Source organism: Medicago truncatula, chromosome 7, assembly GCF_003473485.1.
Source record: "Medicago truncatula cultivar Jemalong A17 chromosome 7, MtrunA17r5.0-ANR, whole genome shotgun sequence".
NCBI lineage: Eukaryota > Viridiplantae > Streptophyta > Magnoliopsida > Fabales > Fabaceae > Medicago > Medicago truncatula.
This window is the reverse complement of record NC_053048.1, coordinates 22,222,639-22,239,516: the sequence shown is the minus strand read 5'-3', so window position 1 is coordinate 22,239,516 and position 16,878 is coordinate 22,222,639. Positions and strand designations below refer to the sequence as shown.

The window sequence follows — 16,878 nt, the reverse complement described above, 5'->3', positions numbered from 1 at the left end:
CTTGAAACCTCTCTCATAAAAACAAAACTCACCATCAAAGGAAATCTTCCAAGCCTACCCGCCAAATTCCTTTACCAGCAAGCCTCTGATTTCGCCGAAGTAAACAATGTCAACGCCTTTTACTCCATCCTAGCCTTACTCATTTACGGCCTTGTACTGTTCCCAAATGTTGATAATTATGTTGACATCCATGCCATTCAAATCTTCCTCACAAAGAACCCTGTCCCCACATTGTTAGCCGATATGTACCATTCCATACACGATCGGAACCAGGTAGGTCGTGGGACTATCCTCGGTTGTGCACCTTTACTATACAAATGGTTTACCTCTCATTTACCCCAAACCCATTCCTTTCAAGCCAATCCAAGAAATCTCTCTTGGTCTAAAAGAATCATGTCCCTCACTCCATCTGACATAGCCTGGTACCACGCCACCCATAACTTCAGAAACATCATTGTCAGTTGTGGAGAATACTCAAACGTACCCCTTCTCGGTATGCAAGGAGGAATCAGTTACAACCCTATCCTTGCCAAACGTCAGTTTGGATGCCCAATGGAAACTAAACCGGATAGCATCTACTTAGAGGGTGAATTCTACTTTAACCATGAAGATCCCACAAACAAGAGAGGAAAATTTGTTCAGGCTTGGCGTGCTATTCGCAGACTTAGCAGAAGCCAATTGGCGAAGAAATCAGACTTTTCACAAGGATCTCACACTCAATGGGTCATTAATAGAGCTTCAAGTCTAGTCCTACCCTATCACCTCCCAAGATACCTATCTTCAACTACCCCAGCACCATCCTTACCCTTGGCTCCTGAGACTGTGGGAGAGTGCCAAGAGGAATTGGCTGAATCAAACTGTGTAGGTGCCATTTGGAAAAGAAAGTATGATGAAGCTATGCTCAAGATGGAAACTATGAGTGGTAAAATAGAACAACAGGATCATGAGATTCGCAAGCAAAAGCAACAAATAGTTGAAAAAGATGCTCAGATCCAAGCTCAGAGCACAAGGCTCGCACAATTTATCAGCGCAAAGGAGCGTTGGGACTTTTTCAAGGACGCGCATTCAGATTCCGAGGAGTAGTCTACTTCAGAGGCTCAAGAATTTCCCAAAATGTTCTTATCTTTTATGTTTTCGCTTTCTTTTATGAACTTTGGAGTCTATCCCTTGGCTCAGTTTGTAAAAAGGGAATTATCTTTATAGGTCTATCCTCTATCTCTTTATAATGTTTACAAAATAGCTTTTATAAGTCCTTCGATAAAAAAAAAAAAAAAAAATAATAAAATGTGTCTATTTTTGCATAAGCATATCATGCATCATCTTGCATTTCATAGTCTCAAATCCAAGTCTCACACAAATTTTCTTCTCCAATCAAAAGTCAGCTCGTTTCAAAGGTGGCACCGCGCATCCACTACAAGTCTACTCGTACTCATTACACTCGTGCAACTGTTAAAAGAAAGATGGATTTTCTCGAGCAAGAGAATCGGGCGCTCCGTGAAGAAGTGGCAGCCATGCAGACTAAGATGGACGAAATGGTTGAAATGATGAAGACGATGGCAGATATGCGGACCCAAGAGCAAGCTCAGGCTCAGGCTCAAGCTCATGCTCTAGCACAAGCTCAAGCACAAATTCATGCACAAACACAAGCTCCTCCACCTCCCACCAATACTCAGGCTGAAGCATCTTCCTCTGCCATCCCTGAATGGACAATATGTGCCGACACTCCGACACACTCTGCTCCACAGCTCTCCGTGCCTTGGTTCCCGCCTTTTACTGCTGGCGAAATACTCCGTCCCATTGCTTGTGAAGCTCAGATGCCTACTCATCAGGTGACTCATGTCCCTCCGCCTCCTGTAAGAGCTCCCCCAGTTGTCATGACTTACTCAGCACCTATGATTCACACTGCTCCACAAAATGAAGAACCCATCTTCCATTCAAGGAGTATGAAGGCCTATGGTCAAGTGGAGGATTTACAAGAGAAGTATGATGAGATGTACCGTGAGATGAAAGCTCTCCGCGGAAAAGAAAGATTTGGAAAAACTGCTTATGACCTCTGTTTGGTGCCAAACGTCCAGATACCCCATAAGTTCAAGGTCCCAGATTTTGAGAAGTATAAAGGGAACTCCTGCCCTGAGGAACATCTAACAATGTATGCAAGAAGGATGTCCGCGTATGCTAAGGACGATCAGGTCCTTATTTATTACTTCCAGGAGAGCTTGGCTAGTCCCGCCTCAAAGTGGTACATGAATCTGGACAAAACAAAGATCCAAACTTTCCATGATCTGTGTGAAGCTTTTGTGGAACAATACAATTACAATGTAGATATGGCTCCAGACCGAAGTGATCTTCAGGCCATGACTCAGGGGATCAAAGAAACATTCAAAGAGTATGCTCAGCGGTGGAGGGATGTTGCTGCCCAAGTCAGCCCACGTATAGAAGAGAAGGAAATGACCAAACTTTTCTTAAAAACTCTCAGTCAGTTCTACTACGAGAAGATGGTCGGAAGTACGCCCAAGAACTTCGCTGAAATGGTCGGCATGGGTGTGCAGTTGGAAGAAGGAGTCCGAGAAGGACGTTTAGTAAAAGATGGAGCTTCTACCAGTGGAACCAAGAAATATGGCAACCACATCCCGAGAAAGAAAGAACATGAGGTTAGTATGGTGGCCCAAGGAAGGCCTCAGCAAACTTATCCAACCTATCAACACATTGCTGCCATCACACCTGCTGCCAATATTATTCATCCCCCAAATAGCCAGTCTCAATTCCCACAATATCCTCAACACCCTCAACAATATCCCCAACAACCATACCAGCAACGTCCATACCAACAACAACCATATCAACAAAATCCCCCACATCCCTATCAACAACAGCAACCTCGACCACAAAGAATGCAATTTGACCCAATTCCCGTCACCTATGCGGAGTTACTTCCAGGATTACTCAGAAATAACTTGGTTCAAACCAGGCCTCCTCCTCCAGTACCAGAAAGACTGCCAGCATGGTACAGACCTGATCAGACTTGTGATTTCCATCAAGGGGCCCCAGGTCATAATATTGAAAGTTGTTATGCCTTTAAGTATGCAGTACAGAGGCTAATCAAAGAAAAGAAGATAACCTTCACAGACTCAGCGCCAAATATTCAAACCAATCCATTGCCAAACCATGGTGCTGCAACTGTCAACATGGTCGAAGATTGCCAAGAGACTCACCATATTCTCGACGTTCAACAAATCCGAACACCTTTGGTCCCATTGCATGCCAAGTTATGCAAAGTAAACCTCTTTAAACATGATCATGACGGCTGCAACGAGTGCCTTCTGAACCCCTGGGGTTGTCAGAAAGTGAAAGATGATATTCAAGGACTGCTGAACCAAGGAGAACTGGTTGTTGAAAGAAAATATGACAATGTATGTGTTATAACTCCTGAAGAGCCTTTGGAGATATTTTACGACAGTCGGAAGTCAGTTGCTGCTCCTTTAGTGATTTGCTTGCCTGGTCCAATACCTTATACTTCTGAGAAGGCAATTCCTTACAAGTACAATGCCACTATGATAGAAGGTGGTCGTGAAGTTCCAATACCGCCTTTGCCTTCTGTGGGAAATATTGCCGAAGATAGTAGAGTATTGAGGAATGGGCGTGTTATCCCTCTAGTGTTTCCAAAGAAAGTTGACGCTCCGGTGACTGAAGAAACTCGAACTAAAGATTCCGGTGCAATCAAAGATGTGGGTCAGACTAGTGGGACCAAGTCATGTTCTGATTTTGATGAGATTCTCAAGCTGATAAAGAAAAGTGAGTACAAAGTGGTTGATCAACTGATGCAGACTCCGTCAAAAATATCCATAATGTCTTTATTGCTGAATTCTAAGGCTCATAAGGAAGCTTTGATGAAAGTCTTGGAACAAGCTTTTGTAGACCATGATGTGACTGTGGGACAATTCGATGGAATAGTGGGGAATATCACTGCATGCAACAATCTGAGGTGACGAAGAGCTCCCGGGGGAAGGAAGGAACCATAATTTGGCATTGCATATATCTATGAACTGCAAGACCGACGCTTTGTCAAATGTGTTGGTAGATACCGGGTCATCGTTAAATGTAATGGCCAAAACGACCTATGATCAGCTTACTTACAAGGGTACACCTTTGAGACAAAGTGGAGTAATGGTGAAAGCTTTTGATGGTTCGAGGAAGAATGTTCTCGGAGAGGTGATTCTGCCTATTACAATTGGGCCACAGGATTTCCATATTACTTTTCAAGTGATGGACATCCAAGCATCCTACAGCTGTTTACTAGGCCGACCCTGGATTCATGAAGCGGGGGCAGTAACGTCTACCTTGCATCAGAAGTTGAAGTTCGTGAGGAATGGGAAGCTAGTAACTGTGAATGGTGAAGAGGCTTTGTTAGTGAGCCATTTGTCGTCTTTCTCTTTCATTGGGGCTGACAGTGTTGAAGGGACGCCTTTTCAGGGATTTACCGTGGAAGAAGAGAGTACCAAGAAGAGTGAGGCATCTATTTCTTCTCTGAAGGATGCTCAGAAAGTGATACAAGCTGGAGGGTCTGCAAGCTGGGGAAAGTTGATTGAACTCCCAGAGAACAAGCGCCGAGAAGGAGTGGGTTTCTGCCCATCAGCTGATTTGTCCAAGCCTAAAATCATGGTCGAACCAATCAGAGGTACTTTCCACAGCTCTGGGTTCATTCATGCAATCATTGAAGATAATCCCGAAAGAGTGCCACGAAACTTTGTGACACAAGGAGGGTCTAGCCACAATTGGGTTGCCGTAGATGTTCCTTTTATTGCTCATTTATCCAAGTAATGCACTTTGTTTCGTCTTTTATGTTTTTAAAGAAAATCCTTTCGCCCCGCCCCAAGCGAGAGTGAATCTATCTAGGGCTTTTTGCTTCAAGAATTTATCATCAATCAAATAAAAATGTCGTTTTGTTCCCGACTTTTTCGCCTTGTTTTCTTTTATGATTTTAGAAAAAATGGTAATACAAAAAACCAAAAATATAATCACCTTCTAAAAATCTGCACTTACTTATTTTCTAAAATCATCAATCATATATGCAGATTAAAAACAAATGAACCCGTTGAACAACATAACCCTATGATCTCTCCCAACTTTGAGTTCCCTGTGTATGAGGCGGAAGAAGAAGAGAACGAAGAGATTCCCGACGAAATCTCTCGGCTACTTGAACAAGAAAGAAAGATCATTCAGCCCTATGGGGAAGAATTAGAAGCAATCAACTTGGGTACCGAAGAAGACAAGAAGGAGATCAAGATTGGGGCATCACTTGAGGTAAGTGTCAAGAAGCGAGTGATAGAGCTTCTCAAAGAATATGTTGATGTGTTCGCTTGGTCGTACCGAGATATGCCAGGTCTGGATACTGATATTGTGGTACACCATTTGCCTTTGAAGCCCGAATGTCCGCCGGTCAAGCAGAAATTGAGAAGAACCCGTCCTGATATGGCCCTCAAGATCAAAGAGGAAGTGCAAAAACAGATCGATGCAGGTTTTCTCGTTACATCAAAATACCCTCAATGGCTAGCCAACATAGTGCCTGTTCCGAAGAAGGATGGCAAAGTCAGAATGTGTGTTGATTACCGTGACCTTAACAAAGCTAGTCCTAAAGATGATTTCCCATTACCTCATATTGATGTACTGGTTGACAGCACTGCAAAATCCAAAGTGTTCTCCTTCATGGATGGTTCCTCCGGTTACAATCAGATCAAGATGGCGCCCGAAGACAGAGAGAAGACGTCTTTCATCACACCTTGGGGCACTTTCTGTTACAGAGTAATGCCGTTCGGTTTGATCAATGCAGGAGCTACTTATCAAAGGGGTATGACTACTATCTTTCACGACATGATACACAAAGAGATTGAGGTTTATGTGGATGACATGATCGTCAAGTCAATCACTGAAGAACAACATGTTGAGTATTTGCTAAAGATGTTCCAACGGCTAAGAAAGTACAGACTTCGCCTGAATCCCAACAAGTGTACTTTTGGTGTTAGATCCGGAAAGCTTCTGGGCTTCATTGTTAGTCAGAAAGGTATTGAAGTAGATCCAGACAAGGTCAAAGCCATCAGAGAAATGCCAGCTCCACAAACAGAAAAACAAGTAAGGGGGTTTCTCGGACGACTGAATTACATCTCCCGTTTCATTTCTCATATGACTGCAACATGTGGGCCGATATTCAGACTCCTCCGCAAAGATCAAGGGATTGTTTGGACAGAAGATTGCCAGAAAGCCTTTGATAGCATCAAAGTGTACTTACTAGAACCTCCGATTCTCATCCCTCCAGTTGAAGGAAGACCACTAATCATGTACCTAACTGTACTGGAAGATTCCATGGGTTGTGTGCTCGGACAACAAGATGAAACCGGAAGAAAGGAGCATGCCATTTATTATTTGAGCAAGAAGTTTACTGACTGTGAATCTCGCTATCCCATGCTCGAGAAAACCTGTTGTGCACTAGCCTGGGCTGCAAAACGCCTCCGCCACTATATGATTAGTCATACTACATGGTTGATATCTAAGATGGATCCGATCAAGTACGTCTTTGAGAAACCCGCTTTGACAGGAAGAATTGCCCGGTGGCAGATGTTATTATCCGAATATGATATTGAGTATCGTATCCAGAAAGCAATCAAAGGCAGTATCCTTGCTGATCACTTGGCTCACCAACCAATTGAAGACTATCAGCCCATCAAGTTCGACTTTCCTGATGAAGAGATTATGTATTTGAAGATGAAAGATTGTGATGAACCGCTACTCGGGGAAGGTCCAGATACTGAATCAAAATGGGGTCTAATATTCGACGGAGCTGTTAATGCTTATGGTAGCGGAATTGGGGCAATCATTGTTACTCCTAAAGGTGCACACATCCCCTTCACGGCCAGGCTAACGTTCGACTGTACAAACAACATGGCAGAGTATGAAGCGTGTATTATGGGTATCGAAGAAGCCATCGATCTGAGAATCAAGAACCTCGACATTTATGGTGACTCAGCCCTTGTAATCAATCAAATCACAGGAGAATGGGAGACTCGTCACCCCGGCCTGGTTCCCTACAAAGACTATGCAAGACGATTACTGACCTTCTTCAACAAAGTCGAGCTACACCATATTCCTCGTGATGAAAACCAGATGGCGGATGCTCTGGCTACTTTGTCTTCAATGTACCAAGTAAATCGTCGGAATGAAGTGCCGCTGATCCATATCAGACGTCTTGAGAGACCCGCTCATGTATTCGCCACTGAAGAAGTTGTTGATGACAAGCCATGGTTCCACGATATCAAATGTTTCCTTCAAAGGCAAGAGTATCCACTCGGAGCATCCAATAAAGACAAGAAGACTCTAAGAAGATTGTCTGTCAATTTCTTCCTAAACGGGGACATTTTGTATAAAAGAAACTTTGACATGGTGTTGCTCAGATGTGTTGACAAACATGAGGCAGACTTATTGATGCATGAAATACACGAAGGATCCTTTGGGACTCATTCTAGCGGACATACAATGGCCAAGAAGATATTGAGAGCAGGTTATTACTGGATGACAATGGAAGCCGATTGTTACAAGCATGCCAGGAAGTGTCATAAGTGTCAAATCTATGCCGATAAGATTCATGTGCCGCCGACTGCACTCAATGTTCTTTCCTCCCCGTGGCCATTCTCTATGTGGGGCATTGACATGATTGGAAGAATTGAACCCAAAGCTTCAAATGGACACCGCTTCATTCTAGTGGCTATTGACTATTTCACCAAATGGGTTGAGGCTGTATCTTATGCTAATGTGACCAAACAGGTGGTAGTCAAGTTTATCAAGAATCATATTATTTGCCGCTATGGTGTCCCTAGCCGGATCATTACAGATAATGGGACGAATCTGAACAACAAGATGATGAAAGAATTGTGTGATGATTTCAAGATCGAACACCATAATTCTTCGCCTTACAGACCTCAGATGAATGGTGCTGTCGAAGCTGCAAACAAAAATATAAAGAAGATCATCCAGAAGATGGTGGTGACTTATAAAGATTGGCATGAGATGCTTCCCTTTGCATTACATGGATATCGTACTTCTGTACGCACATCAACAGGGGCAACCCCTTTCTCTTTGGTATATGGCATGGAGGCAGTACTTCCCATAGAAGTTGAGATTCCTTCAATACGAGTTTTAATGGAGGCTGAATTATCAGAGGCTGATTGGGTTCAAAGTAGGTATGACCAATTGAATCTGATTGAAGAAAAGTGCATGTCTGCTCTTTGTCATGGTCAGTTGTATCAAAAGAGGATGAAGCGGGCTTTTGACAAGAAAGTTCATCCCCGTGAATTCAAAGAAGGTGATCTTGTGCTCAAAAAGATCTTGACTTTCCAACCCGACTCTAGGGGCAAGTGGACGCCTAACTACGAAGGCCCGTATGTTGTCAAGAAAGCTTACTCAGGCGGTGCCATGACTCTTCAAACCATGGATGGTGAAGAACTTCCACGTCCTGTGAACACAGATGCAGTCAAGAAATACTTTGTCTAAAAGTTATAAGAACAGCTCGGTAAGTCGAAAACCCGAAAAGGGCGGCTTAGGCAAAAATGAGCGTCTCGGTGGGCTGAAAACCCGAAAGGGCGGCTCAAGCAAAAATTAGAGACATCAAACAGAAATCATTATCCTGATAGGCTGGAAACCCGAAAGGGCGGTCTATGCAAAAGTTAAGGATAAAAAAGAAAAAGACAAAGTAACTGCGTCCAGTCAGGCACAATCCACTTGGGGCATGTCTACTATCAAAGAATCTCCAAATCTGAAGCATCAAAAGCAGTAGAATTCAAGAGTTGTAAGGGGGAATGGGGTTATGAAATTCAATGTACCTTCCCATTTTAAAATTACCATTTTTTTAAATAAAAAAAAAAATCCATGAAGTCATGTCATCTGCAGGCTGTCATTCAAATCAATAATACTCGAGCCTATGGCCCTTCTGTTTGAAATTCCCCTTTTATTCTATTTTTAAAGTTCTTTCCATTGTTTGATGATAATATTTCGAAGTAGAACTCTAAAAAAAAAAAAAAAAAAAAAAAAAAAAAACTTTTTTCCATGTCTTTTAAAAAGGCATAAAGGCACAAGTACATATTAGGACTTGAGAGTGAAGGAAGCATGCGTCAGCACGTTCCTCAAAGAATGGTTAGACCCCACCAGAGAACCATGATTGGACACTGAGAAAATTCAAAAAAAAAAGGGCACAACGACGGAAGTGTGTCAATGGAAGAACATTATGTATCAGCTTACAAAGGGCGACTTTTTCCAGACTTTTAATGGGTTTCATCCCCATAAGGCATGTGTTTGATACTTTGTCCCCAATGAGGTCATCTCAAAGGAAGTTTGCCGAGTGTATAAGTACTGTGATGTCAGTCCACTTTCCACCTTACCAAATCTTGTCTTGTCTCATCGAGTCCATCTATCATATACAATAAGTACATTCATGCTTTCGGACGTAATACATTCATACACCCATACATCCATGCATCAACACTTTCATACATTCTTATACAACATATGCATCGCATCATTTCGTACATGGTTGCATCAATCCCACAAAATTTTGTTTAATAATATCCCCTCAGTTCGGTCCTCGTTTCATCATTATGTCAAATGGCAAGTTCTAACAAATGAACAGCTTGTAATCATCATTTACATCAAAGGTGTCATCCCCAGTGTGTCTGGTAAAGAGATGTCACGAATCAATCAATTTCAAGCGGCAAGTTTCTGACAAAGGGACAACTTGAATCTATTTTCAGTCAATTTCAAGCGGCAAGTTTCTGACAAAGGGACAACTTGAATCTATTTTCAGTCAATTTCAAGCGGCAAGTTTCTGACAAAGGGACAACTTGAATCTATTTTCAGTCAATTTCAAGCGGCAAGTTTCTGACAAAGGGACAACTTGAATCTATTTTCAGTCAATTTCAAGCGGCAAGTTTCCGACAAAGGGACAACTTGAATCTATTTTCATTCAATTTCAAGCGGCAAGTTTCCGACAAAGGGACAACTTGAATCTATTTTCATTCAATTTCAAGCGGCAAGTTTCCGACAAAGGGACACCTTGAATCTATTTTCATTCAATTTCAAGCGGCAAGTTTCCGACAAAAGGACAGCTTGAATCTATTTTTCAGTCAATTTCAAGCGGCAAGTTTCCGACAAAAGGACAGCTTGAATCTATTTTCAGTCAATTTCAAGCGGCAAGTTTCTGATAAAGGGACAACTTGAACCTATTTCCAGTCAATTTCAATTTCAAATACAAAAGTGTCCTCCCCGGCGTAAAGCCATTTCTAGTCATGACACTAGTCAATTTCCATTTCAATTTCAATTTCAAAAGTGTCGTCCCCGGCGTAAAGCCGTGCAAGTGATGTCACTAATCAATTTCAAAGTGTCATCCCTGGCGTGAAGTTGTGCCAGTGATGTCACTAGTTAATTTCAATCACCTATCATACAGGTAGTAGACAATCATTTTCCCCAGTGAAACTACATTCCCCTAGCGGAGTCAGGATCCCTTTCTCTAGCGAGTGTTGGGTATCTTATTGTTGTTTCTCATTCCAGTCGAGTCACCTATGTCATCATGCACTCATTCTTGCATCAAATGCATTCATAGCATCTTAGGTCAAAAATGGTGTACTCTGTATTTAAGTCTCTTCGACCTGTCAATTCAAAGATTCCATCTTCGAATCTTCGGACGAAGAAACTTAAATAGGGGCATCTGTCATACCCCAATTTTTGACCTAAGATCACATTTCATTTGTCTTTTGGCCCGGAATTGTTTGCTTTTTTAGGAAAAATTTCGGCAGAGACGTATTTTAAATACCTCATTTTTTGTTCATTTTTTTTTACCACTCTTTTTAGTCATTTTATTCTAGTCCTTTTCGTTATTATTATTATCATTATTTTATTATGTTGTTTGTTTTTATTAAAAAGGCATAAAATGAAAATTCATCAAGAATAGTCTACCAGAACGTTCTCCAGAACGTTCTGGTCGTACTACGAGTGAAATAAAGTGACCTCATTATGTCCCATCAAATATACCACTAGATTACAGCTGCACAACACCACACGTTTTGCTTCAAAAGTGCATGGAACTAAAAGAACGTTCTTGAGAACATTCTGGTGGAACTTCAAAGGGATAAGAATGACATCATCATGTTCCCTCATGTTGCCACCAGATCACAACTGTTTTTTCATCACGTGTGGTTGTCTCAAAAAGGAAAGGAACAACAAGAATGTTCTTAAGAACATTCTCCATGTGGCAAATTTTACAACTTGGACACTCTTGCTCTCAAAGCAACAAAGGACAGCACTTGTAGCTTTCAAAGAAGTGCCAAACAGCTGTAAAAACAAGTGGCCTCCAAACTTCTACAGCTTGCATTCACGTGTCCACCTTTTCTCTTTGCAAATTGGAAGTTCCAGAACGTTCTGGAGAACGTTCTGCATGAACAAAATTCACTTTTTTCTCATTCTTGTGCTCCAAGCAACAAAAACATAAGCACATGGGCTGTTTTTAACAAGGAAAACACAGCTGTTTTTGTCTGTGAAGCTCCAAGTCTTTCACCTCTATAAATACAAGCATACCTCAATGGCAAAAGGGGGGGGCTTACACACAAAGAATTGAATCTCTCCCAAAGTGAAGGTGCTCACTACTTTCAAACAAAGTTTTTTCTTCTTTCTTTCTTTCTTTTCTTTCTCATCACCATCAACAAACAAACACAAAACAACACACCCTCATTACCAAAACAAACAAAAATCAAACAAAACAACCCTCTTTTTTTTCTCTTTCTTTCTTCTACTCTCCCACAAAGGTATATCATCTCCCCTTTCTTTTCTTTCCTCCTTTTTCTTTTCCTTTTCACTTTTTCCTTTCGTTCTTGCTCTCTCTCTCTCTCTCTCTCTCTCTCTCTCTATATATATATATATATATATATATATATATATCTTTTAATTTATTTTTCACTAAAATACACACCTCAATCCAGAGTGCTCTGGTCCAAAATTAACTGTTAATATTATATTTTTATCCTCCAGAGTGCTCTGGTCCTAAATTAACTGTTAATATTTTATTTTTGTTTAATTTAATTATTCTCCAGAACAATCTGGTCCTTGTTAATTAAATTAATCCAGAGTGCTCTGGTCCTATATTAACTGTTAATATTATATTTTTGTTTAATTTAAATATTCTCCAGAACAATCTGGTCCTTGTTAATTAAATTAATCCAGAGTGCTCTGGTCCTAAGTTAATTGTTAATATTATATTTTTGTTCTCCAGAGTGTTCTGGTCCTATATATGTTAAATACTATTTATCTTGTTGAACTAACGTAAACTAACAATCTTTTCTTCACACCCACACACTTTTATTTTTTTTATTGCTCTTTTAGTTTAATTTTCAGTTATTATGCAAAAACATTCAAATATCCAAAATTCACAAAAAGAACTTTTCACAATAAACCTTGATCTTAAATCAAGTGACCGTCTTTTTATTTTATTTTTCTTAATCAAATTTCAAATCAATTCTAATTCAACTTTAAGTCAGTTTTCTTCAATCTAAAAAACACAAATCAATTCTCATTTGCCACTTGGCTTTTTATTTTCAAAACCTTTTTTCAAAATCTAATAAAAAACACTCAACCAATCAAACGTCAATTTCTACCCCGAACTACGAGGTTTTGATCCCTCACGGGTACGTAGGCAGAGGACCTTGTTCTTCCAAATCAATTAAAAAATAATTTTCTTTTTTTCTCTTTTCAATCATCAACTAAAAAACATTTTTCTTTTTTCTCTTCAATTAAAATCAATTTTCTTTTCTTTATCAACTCATAATTCAATTTCATTTTCATCTCTTTAAAAGCAAGCAAGTTTAAGCACAAAAAGTTAAATAAAATCAAGAGGTTCTCGTAGAGTACTACGAATATTTAGGGTGCTAATACCTTCCCTAAATATAACCAACCCCCGAACCCTAAATCTTTTCAAAATGGGTGGTTTGGAACGTTTTCCCCTTAAAAAAATTTTGTTCGGTCGTGATATAAAAAGTGAGTCAAAGTCAATCAAATGGCCTTTGACGTCCGAAAAATGGCGCGACAACCATCAAACCTTCCACTTGACGACGATCTCTGACGCGGCCACAAATTTACGAAACTCAGGTGAGTTAGTGTTCGTACAAGATGAGTTGTAGAGTTTGAACTCGTTGAACTCAAAGAGTGACTGAGTAGAAATCAAATATGGAACAAGACATGACATATTTGGAAGAAGTTGAGTTGCCGTTGAGAGAACTCATTGATGGAATATACCATAGAATGGAATTCTGTTTTTAAAGAAAATTTATAAAAATTATTATTAGTTTTTGGCTTAAATTTAATTTCTTCGAGTTTCTGTTGCTAGGGGTGTTCATGGGTTGGGTCAACCTAAAAAATCCGCCAAACCCATCCAAAAAAACCCAAAAAAGTGGGTTGAGTTGGGTTGACATGGTTTTAAAAAATGATAAACCCATATAAAAAAACGGGTTTTGGGTAAAACCAGACCCATTAAACCCACTTATCCAATAATGTTCATATTTTTATTTTCGTTTTCATTTTCACAGGGAGGAAGGAGAATAACAAAGGTTTTGGTTATACATTCTTCAAAAAAAAAAAAAAAAAGGTTTTGATTATAATCTTTCTTTTAAAAAAATGGTTATAAATCAAGTCTAATTACAAAAATTGACACAACAAATCCTCGACATTGAAAATCAAAGTCTAATTTCTAAAATTGATACAACACATCATCTATATTGAAAATCAAAACATGTTATAGTTATAAATTATGATGTTGTACTTTTTAGTTATTTTGATGTTAAAGCAATTTTCCGTAATCCAACTTTAGTTTGTTGCAAGTATTTTATGATGAAATTTGTTATTTAATATTATAACTTATTATTTTATAACGCTAAAATATAGAGAAATAGGATACACAATTTTTTTTAAGAAAATAAAAAGTTGAGTAATTTTTATGAGAAAAAAATACGAGGACGCGTCATTTAGTCATTTAATATTAACAAAAAAAAATTGGGTAACCCATAATCCAACCCAAACCAAATCGGAAACTAGTGAGTTTCCCCAAACTCACCCATTAATATAACAGGTGAACGTTTTACCTCACCCAAACCGGAATATCATATATGGTTTGGGTCTTAGGTTTGGCAAAACCCAGCCCAAACCCACCCAAGAACACCCTTAGTTGCTAGGAAGACCAAATTGAACTTGGGTAAGATGCAGGTTAAGCGTAAACAAAAAGGTTAGATTGGATTGAGAGATGTGATAACATAATGACTATTACTTATCTCATCCTATGACACTCTCATGTAGGGATGACAACTGGACCTAGGTCCAATGGGCACCAGAAAAAATACCTGCAATGGGTAGGGTAAAACCCCGCTTTTACGGGTATGGGCCTTGGTCTGGGTAATTACCCGCAAATTTAGATGGGTATGAGTGCAGGTAAGGGCACTATACAACCCAGCCCCGTAACCCGCATACTCATACTATTATATAATAACTATTTTATTTATTTTTGGTGTACAACTATTTAATTTATTTAGCTATTTAAGCATTAACCTAAACCTAAAAACTAATACGGTAATCGTTTCATCCTTACCTTTATAAGCTTACGAGCTACAAATTTATGATTTAAATCAATTTGATGTTTATTTTAGCATGCTCTTTTTTATATGTATTTTGAATGTTTTTATTTTAATTTTCGAGAATTATTTTGGATGTTGTTTTATTTGGCCAAATACTATGATTTCAACTATTTTATGAGTTGCTTTAAAAAAAATTGGATCATAGTTTTATATCAATTGTGATGTTTTTATTGTCTTTTTATAATTAAAGTGTGGGTAATGGGTATAGGTATGGACTATCCATGTTAGAAACATGTTCAGAATTGGTGCTGATACAGTTTGGATTACGTATCCGAACTACATTAGCACCATGAAAAAAAGGGTCTAAACGATGAAATTTTGGATTTTGATGTGCGGAGTCCCGTAAGAAGTCCCTTCTAAGGGAGTCTTGATCATAAAAACACAAGGATGGGAGTAAAGATGATTAATATTGTCCTTAAAATGACTATCCATGTTACAAACATATTAAGAATTGGATTACGTAATCCGAACTGCATCAGCACCATGAAATAACTGGTGTTTAGGGGTGTTCGGATTCCATAATCTGAAAAAATCAAATAACGCACCCTATTTTTTATTTTTTTTAGATTATCGGATTTTTTCGGATTATAAAATTCGAATTGGTGAAAAACTCATTTTTCATCTATTACAAAGGAAAACACCAATTCGGATTTTAAAATTCGAAAAATCTCAAGGACATTTTTGGAAAAAAATAGGACGCGCGATAAATGGATAGGGGGAAAAATAATAACTTAAAGATAATTATATGATCGTTCGAAAATTGGGATGATCGTCCAGGTTGGAAGGAAAGAATCCTTGTTTGAAATTATGGGTGTTTTTGTTGGGACTGGATCCTCTTCGGTGACTGGAGGGTCCAGTGAAATCTTACCCATTAAAAAATAAATGCATTTAAGAAGTTAAATGTTAATAAATGTTAAAATCAAGAGAGAGAAGATGTTTAATGGGTGAAGCCTACGTTACTCTCTCTTGTTTAGAGGGTAATTTACCCTCTCATGATATCAACCAATCAAAATGTAATATACATAGGGAACATTAAATGTCAAATAAATGAGTAGATTTTTTCTAAAAATAAAAGAGTTAATCTTAATTATTATTTTTTTGAAGGAGAGTTAATCTTAGTCATAAGGTAACTTTTAATAATTTTAATTTTTATTTAATTTTTTTTTTGAAACAACAAATGATTTAATTTTATTTTATATTAAGGTGTTCAATCTTAATTAATTTACACTACAAGACTTATAACAAATAAAATTTTACATCAAATTTCTTTCATCTGGATGTCCTTAAATTCATCATTTACATTCATAAAATTTCTTCCATTCTAGAACCCCGAACGTGGGAACAAAAACATCTTCTTCTTTCAAATTTCTTCTTCTTTATTCTTCCATATTGATCAATTTTTGTTTCTTTTTCATTCTTCTTCCCATTTTGATTGTTCAATTTTGTCGTTCCAAATTGCCGTAATTTCCAATTATCGTGAGAATTGTCGTTGTTTCTAGAACCGCGTCAGGTATCGTGACTTATTTTTTTTATTTAAGCAGCCAACCTAATAAAATCTGTTAACACGCATAGATCTGTCTCACTATCAGCAAAAGCCTTTAAGTCCAAATAAAAGAACAAAAGCCTCATCACATAACCATTTCAGAAACAACCAAAAAAATGCTAGTAAACACCCACAACATCACAGTGGCAACACCTGCTAGCAACTCTCAAAGTACAATGGATGATTTACTCAATTGTTATAATTAACTACCTCACAACCAAGAAAAATCAAATCAAAAAGAAAAATCAAGTCATCATACCTGACGTTGTACTGGAAATAACAACAATTCTCACGATATTTGAAATCATGACGATTCTCACGAATATTGAAAAATGCGGCAGTTGGGAACGATAAAATTGAACAATCAAAATGGGAAGATTATTTATTTAATCGAGTTTAAGCGATTATATCATATTTTTATGATATATGTGTGAGTTTTGTTGAATTAAGATGATTTAAGTTGATTTGGATAATTTGATGTGTTTTGATGATTTGATAAGATTATGAGACTTATTTTATTGTTAAATAAAATAAGATTTGATAAGAAAATAAAAATATGAAAAATATTTAGTTGAGGGCTGTTTTGATATTTTAGATAGTTTTGGGGGAGAAAGTGAGATAAGATAA

The 16,878-nt window shown here is 38.4% G+C and overlaps 1 pseudogene; it reads left to right on the top strand.

Annotated features, from left to right (window-relative positions):
• The first annotated feature begins 1,460 nt into the window (after positions 1–1,460).
• LOC112416605 (uncharacterized) lies at positions 1,461–15,590 on the top strand (annotated as a pseudogene).
• Positions 15,591–16,878: the final 1,288 nt, after the last annotated feature.